General features: G+C 39.4%; 1 pseudogene; it reads left to right on the top strand.

Annotated features, from left to right (window-relative positions):
• The first annotated feature begins 4,764 nt into the window (after nucleotides 1-4,764).
• On the top strand, nucleotides 4,765-6,515 carry LOC142861065 (protein tyrosine phosphatase type IVA 1-like; annotated as a pseudogene).
• The last annotated feature ends 329 nt before the right edge of the window (nucleotides 6,516-6,844 follow it).

Genomic DNA, 6,844 nt, shown 5'->3' on the forward strand with positions numbered 1-6,844 from the left:
CAGTGAAATTTTCATTTTAGTTACTATACTTTTCATGTCTTAAATTCTCATTGGTTCTTTTTATAGCTTGTATTTTTCTACTTAAATTTCCCCATCTGTCCATTCCTTATGTTTTTCTTTGTCCTTGAGCATATTTATTATATAATAGCTGTGTTAAAGTTCTTGCATGCTAATTGCAACATCTGTGTCATTTTGGATGAGTTTATATTGTCTGCATTATCTCTAAAATACATCATCTGTTTCCTCACTTTTTTTTTCTGTATACTGCACATAATTAATGATATGTTGTAGTATTTGTATATTCTTTTATGTCCTTCTGAAAAGGATGATTTTATTTAAAGGAACTTATTTTGACTGGACTCAAATCCCAAACTCTGTCTCCTCTATCCTGGGAAGCAGCTCAAGTCTCTGTCCTGCTTCCAGCTGCCGCACTTCTGGTGTGTCCTTCAGGGTCTCCTCCATCCACGTGTGGTTTATCAGTCGGCCAGGGATGGGGAAGGAGTTCATTCATAGGTATTAGGGCTCAATCCTCTGCAGCTGCCTTCATTCTAGGATTTAGAATAGCTTTCCAGCTATTCCTGTTAGACCTAAACTCTGTCTTCTGACAATAAGGCTACAGTTTTCCACCACCCCAAGCCATGCACAGATTAAGATTACCCTTGGGCAAAAAAAAAAAAAAAAATGCATAGGTTTTTCAGTCTCATCCCTTGTAAAGCCACTGTTACCAGGTAGACTTCCATGTAGTTCCTCCCAAGGGGCAAGGGGCACACGAGGTTCCCAGGCCAGATGGTGTCTGCCCAGGAGAGATGTGGCCTGCTGGCGAAGTTGCCATTGGTTCCTTCACTTTAGAAACACCAGCCCGCCCAGGGTTTCACCACAGATTACCTGCCCCATTCCTCCAGGTCTCTGGTACTGGGCCCTGCACACCATTCCTTGGAGGACAGGTGAGTGTCACTCTCCCACCCCAAGGGGTCCCCAGGCCTCATCCTCCTTGTCCCTCAGCTCCCAGCCACGAGACTCACCAGTGAGCCTCTTGGAAACATGTTGGTCAGTGCTGGCTTGGGCCCGTCTCTCCGGCTCCTCCACACCTCACAGGTAGGTCACTCGAGTGTCTCCAGCCGTGGTTCCCACATGGCCAGGCATCCCAGTGCGTCAGCATTCGGGGCAGGGCACCTCCACCCTCAGCCCTCCCACAGCGTCCCCAAAACTCAAGATCCCAGAATGAGAGCTCAGACGGAGGCCACATACCAATGCCCAAATGTGTAATAAGTACAAATACAGCCAATAAAATGTCTTCTATCTGCCCACCTTGACAAAAATTCCTTCAAAACAGCAAAACTGAAAAATAGAGCTAAAGCTATGGCTTTTTATGCAACTGAACAGTCAAAAACATCAGAACCGACGATGCTCGTTGCCTGTGTTGGGATCGGGGAGGGCCGGCTGTGCCTGCGTGGTGACACTGCGTGGTGACACTGCGTGGTGACACTGCGTGGTGATACTGCGTGGTGACACTGCGTGGTGACACTGCGTGGTGACGGCTGAGAGCACACTGTTCACAGACGGTCACGTTTCAGTCCCCAGAATAACTTCCCCTGCATTCATTTCAGCAAAATCTCTAATTATGTTTTTATAATCTAGATTTCTACATAATTTGTGCTCTATTTTCAGTTTGGAGAAACTTTTCCCTGCTGAGGCAGAAGCAACCATAACTGCCAATAAAATTCTTCAAGCAAATATTTATGGCTGGGAAAGAGCCAGATTTTACATTTCAGTTCAAATGTTGTCGTGGGGTTGTCTGTGACACACTGTTGTCATCTTACGAACTGCTTCAATTTCCTCACAGAAGTCACTCTGACTCATAGCAAGATTTGTGCCATCTCTGAAAGCAATATCTATGTTCATTCAGTATTTGTCAGTGCTGAGATATTACTCTTTAAATACCAGAACACGACTCAATTTATTCAAATTTCTCAATTGAGATTATGTCTTAATCTAAAATGGCAGGAAATAATTGGTATAGAATTATTTAAGATTACTTTTATGTGAATCATCTCCTTCACATGCAAATGTTCCCATTTCCTTGTTCTCATTTCCTTAGATTTTACTAGAATGCTATTTTTATTGCTTATTTCACATGAAGTTTTTTCAGTGAAGAAAAGCCATTTTCTTGCCAATTAAAAATATATTTTTAATTTTTAAAAATATGACATAGTCAACTTTCTTTTTTCTCTTTTCTTTTTATGCTAAGCTTTTGTTATCAGTAGCAATCAACATACCAAATCACTAGAATAGAGCACATTTAAATTAATTTAATTTTCCTCTGAAGACCACAATTCATCTTTATCAAAGAATATTCTGCTTTTTCACTTAACTCTTCTAATACATCTTGAAAACTGTATAAATTCAATGTAATTGCTGTGCCAGCATTTAACTGACCTTCTTTTTGTGGTTCTGAGGGTGATTATAAGGTCAAATATGATACGTGTTGCATCAAGATGTTCTATCTTTGGGCAGATGCAGAAACTGTCACATATAATCAATGAATTATTCCAAAGCATGTCCTCACTCTTGGCATCCTCAGAGCCGCATCTCCCAACAACAGGTTCAAATTCTGTGCTGTACTTGGCGCAAAGATGGCTTCCAGATTTCCGGCCAAAATGTTGGCTTGTTTACCTTTTCCTTTACCCGTGTGATGGCAGCACTACCACAGCCTTCCCTTGACATCTTTTAAAGTATCTAAATGGAGCTAAACCTGTACTATTTGATTTTTGAAAACTTAAATCTTATCAAGTAAAATGATTCACAACTTTGGTGTTCCATGCCATCTCCTGTCCGTGTGAAGTGGGGGCTCCTCCCGCTGCGTTAGGCCCAGCCCGATGTGCACACAGGTGTAAGAATGCTCGGCCTTGCAGAATGCAGTGACTGCTCTGCTAATTTGTGAGAACCCCTGGAAACATCACAAATAGAAATATGAAGAAAAGCAAGACACATGGACACTGATACTATTAGGAAACAGTATTTCATTACTGAGAATCTAGGGTGTTTGCTCCACCTGAGAGGAAGGGTTTGACAGGTTTGTTAATTTATCTTTTATCTTATCCCTTCCAAATGTGGAGCATAGTGAGGGAAAAAAAATATGAGACATCTTCTTCCACCTAGGGTGTAGAGGATGGGAAAGACTTTCACTCCCATGGCAATGGCAAGAAAAACCCAGAAAACATACTTTTCTATGGGATCAGTAGCCCAGCAGATGCAAGGAAATCTCAATGAGCTGACTTCCAAGACACATAATCTATCTCTGCCTAGAATACAGGGAGTGGCAGCAGCTCCCAAATTTGAAATCAGAGCCTGGTTTGCATCTCAGCAGAGGAGCTGCCTGCCACAGAGCAGGAGACCGCAAGGATAGGGGAAGACAGCCCGGCCCTAGATGACATCGCCCACAGCTAACCAGTCTGCCCACTCCCACCCAGCCTCGAATTCTGCCATGAACGCAGTGACAGAGGAGAGGCTGGACAGAAGAGAGAAATCGCTTAGTCCCCCGCATTGTCACATGCTGGGATTCCAAAGCTCTTCCAGAGTTAAATCCAAGGTAAACCAAATAGATCTAAGACTATAGTCCACCCCTTTCTAGCTCACACCTGACAAGCTCAGAAAAGGCTGCAGTGGAACAGAAAGTGGAGGGTCAGGATAAACATAGATGAACTCAATATGATAAAAGCTGTGGCTGAGCCTCAAAGTCAACCTGACTCTGGAGCAATCTGAATGATAAGCCCCTCACCCAAACTAAGAAAAGGGTTTGCATTCTGTGGGAAATACACAAAACAAAATCAAAACAGAACAAGATATTATCTATGAATCCCCACTATTCATTTACAACCAATGTCTGGAATGGAATAAAAAATTACAAGATATATAAAGAAGTAAAAAAAAAAAAAAATCGACCCATAATCAAAAGAAAACACAATCAATAGATGCAGACCCCATATGATCCATAATGAAAATTAGCAGACACATAATGTAAAAAAGTATTATAAATATGTGAAAGACTTTACAGATAAAGATGCATATAATAGATAAAGAAATATGATATACTAGAAGAAAAATGGAAACTCAACATAAAATATCAAAAAGAAATTCAAGACCTGAAAACTACAACATCATAATATCTGAAATAAAACATGTATTGGTGAAGCTTCTGGGCATGCAACAACAACAAAAAAATTCAGTGAACTTGAGGACATATCAATACAAATAATCCAAACTAAATCACAGAGCAAAGAAAAGGAATGAATAAAATGAAAAAGCACCTGTGACTTGTGGGATAATATCAAGTGAGTTGAAATGTATAACTGGAGTCCCAGAAAAAAAGTAGAGATAAAATGGGAGAAGACTAGTTGAAGAAATTGTGACCCAAATTTCTCAAATTTGATTTTTAAAAAATCAACACATAGATCCCAAAAGTTCAATAAACTCTAAGCAGGATAAATACAAAGAAAATTCACATAGGAATGGATTGTTGAAAACAAAAGCTAGAAACAGAGGGAAAAAATATACACTAATACAATAATAAAAGTGATAGATGAGTTTTTATCAAAAACAATGAAGCCCAGAAGACAAAAGAAATGAATCTTTAAAGGATGAGAGACCTCAACAAATTGGGCATAGAAGGAACATACCTCAAAATAAAAAAACTATATAAGACAACATAAAGCCAACATCACACTGAATGGGAAAAAGTTGATAGCATCCCCAGTATTACTGGATTGAAGAATTGCTGCTCTTTGTTAGGAGGTTCATTTCATTTACCATTACTTCCAACTTCATACTCAAAGCACTGAGAATTTCAAGTGGAGTATATTGAAGTAGACTTCAGTTTCTTTGCATCATTTCTGTATTCAATTTTTTAAATTCTTTCATAACCCTATTGAGTGTTTTTTATCTAAATTAACATGGCTCGAATGAACCGCCCAGCTCCTGTAGAAGTCACATACAAGAACATGAGATTTCTTATTACACACAATCCAACCAATGCGACCTTAAACAAATGTATAGAGGAACTTAAGAAATATGGAGTCACCACAATAGTAAGAGTATGTGAAGCAACTTATGACACTACTCTTGTGGAGAAAGAAGGCATCCATGTTCTTGACTGGCCTTTTGATGATGGTGCACCACCGTCTAACCAGATTGTTGATGACTGGTTAAGTCTTGTAAAAATCAAGTTTCGTGAAGAACCTGGTTGTTGTATTGCTGTTTGTTGCAGGCCTTGGGGGAGCTCCAGTGCTTGTTGCTCTCGCATTAATCGAAGGTGGAATGAAATACGAAGGTGCAGTACACTTCATAAAACAAAAGCGGCGTGGAGCTTTTTTTTTTTGAGACAGAGTCTCGCTTTGTTGCCCAGGCTAGAGTGAGTGCCGTGGTGTCAGCCTAGCTCACAGCAACCTCAAACTCCTGGCTCAAGCGATCCTTCTGCCTCAGCCTCCCAAGTAGCTGGGACTACAGGCATGTGCCCCCATGCCTGGCTAATTTTTTCTATATGTATTAGTTGGCCAATGAATTTCTTTCTGTTTATAGTAGAGACGGGGTCTCGCTCTTGCTCAGGATGGTTTCGAACACCTGACTTCAAGCAATCCACCCGCCTCGGCCTCCCAGAGTGCTAGGATTACAGGCATGAGCCACCACGCCCGGCCTGGTGTGGAGCTTTTAACAGCAAGCAACTTTTGTATTTGGAGAAATATTGTCCTAAGATGCGGCTGCGCTTCAAAGACTCCAATGGTCATAGAAACAACTGTTGCATTCAATAAAACTGGGGTGCCTGATGTTACTGCCTTGGAAGGAAAATTTGACACAGGACCTAATATGTCATATATATTAGCCAACGTGTTGGCTTGGTGAATAAGTCTAATGAAGCTTCCATAAGAGTATTGTAAAGCGGTTTTACCAGGCCACAAGTTTAACAGAATTGCAACCTATGTGTCTGGGTTATAGTTAGCCTTTTTGGACACTTAGCAAAAGATTCTTGCTGTTCAGCATTTAAAATGTGCTTATCATTTGTACCAATTGACCTTTCCTGAAATCATGTGGTATTGAGTTATGTCTTGTTTAAATCTATTCCCATGCCAGAATCTTATCAATATATAAAAAATTTAGAAAGATTAGGTGCCAAAATACCCAGCACAATACTTGTATATTTTTAGTATCATACAGAACTAAAATCCCAGGAACTATGAACACTCTAGATCTTATATGGTTTATCCATTTCAGACATTGAAAGTAGGGCCTACATGGTTATTTGCCTGCTCACTTTGTTTACATCTCCCACATTTATACCAGTATACATCAGGTTTCCTTAACCATTGATTTTTTTTTATTATTTTTACCAAGTCTTACAGTGATTATTTAATGTCTTTCTGTAAATCTCATTTTGTGCTGTTATGAAAAACCTCCATTTTAAAAATCAACATTGTACAGAAGCACAGGTCTTTAATGTCTTCAGACGAAAACGCCTTACAGTTAATTTAATGTTTGCACTCTGAGGTCAACTTAACAGGGAGGGCCTGATAAAAGAATGGGAGGGAGCTATTAAATATTTTTAGCAAAATGTTGCCTTTGTCTTGTGCAGAACATGTAGAAATATGCTCTTTAATTTAGTAAATATTTTTTAAAAGGTAGAGATGCTTTGTTAATTGTAGCTAAAACAATTCTTAATCATAAAATTTCTGAAATTCTTATAATTTTTTTTCCATACTTATCAGAAGTTGTTTATCAACTTATTTTTGTTTGAAGTGTGATTTTTTTTCTTCTGTTCCCAACCTCTCTAGCAAAAAAAAAGAATGAGTTTCTG

The sequence above is a fragment of the Microcebus murinus genome, chromosome 16 (assembly GCF_040939455.1).
Source record: "Microcebus murinus isolate Inina chromosome 16, M.murinus_Inina_mat1.0, whole genome shotgun sequence".
In the NCBI taxonomy this organism is placed as follows: Eukaryota; Metazoa; Chordata; class Mammalia; order Primates; family Cheirogaleidae; genus Microcebus; species Microcebus murinus.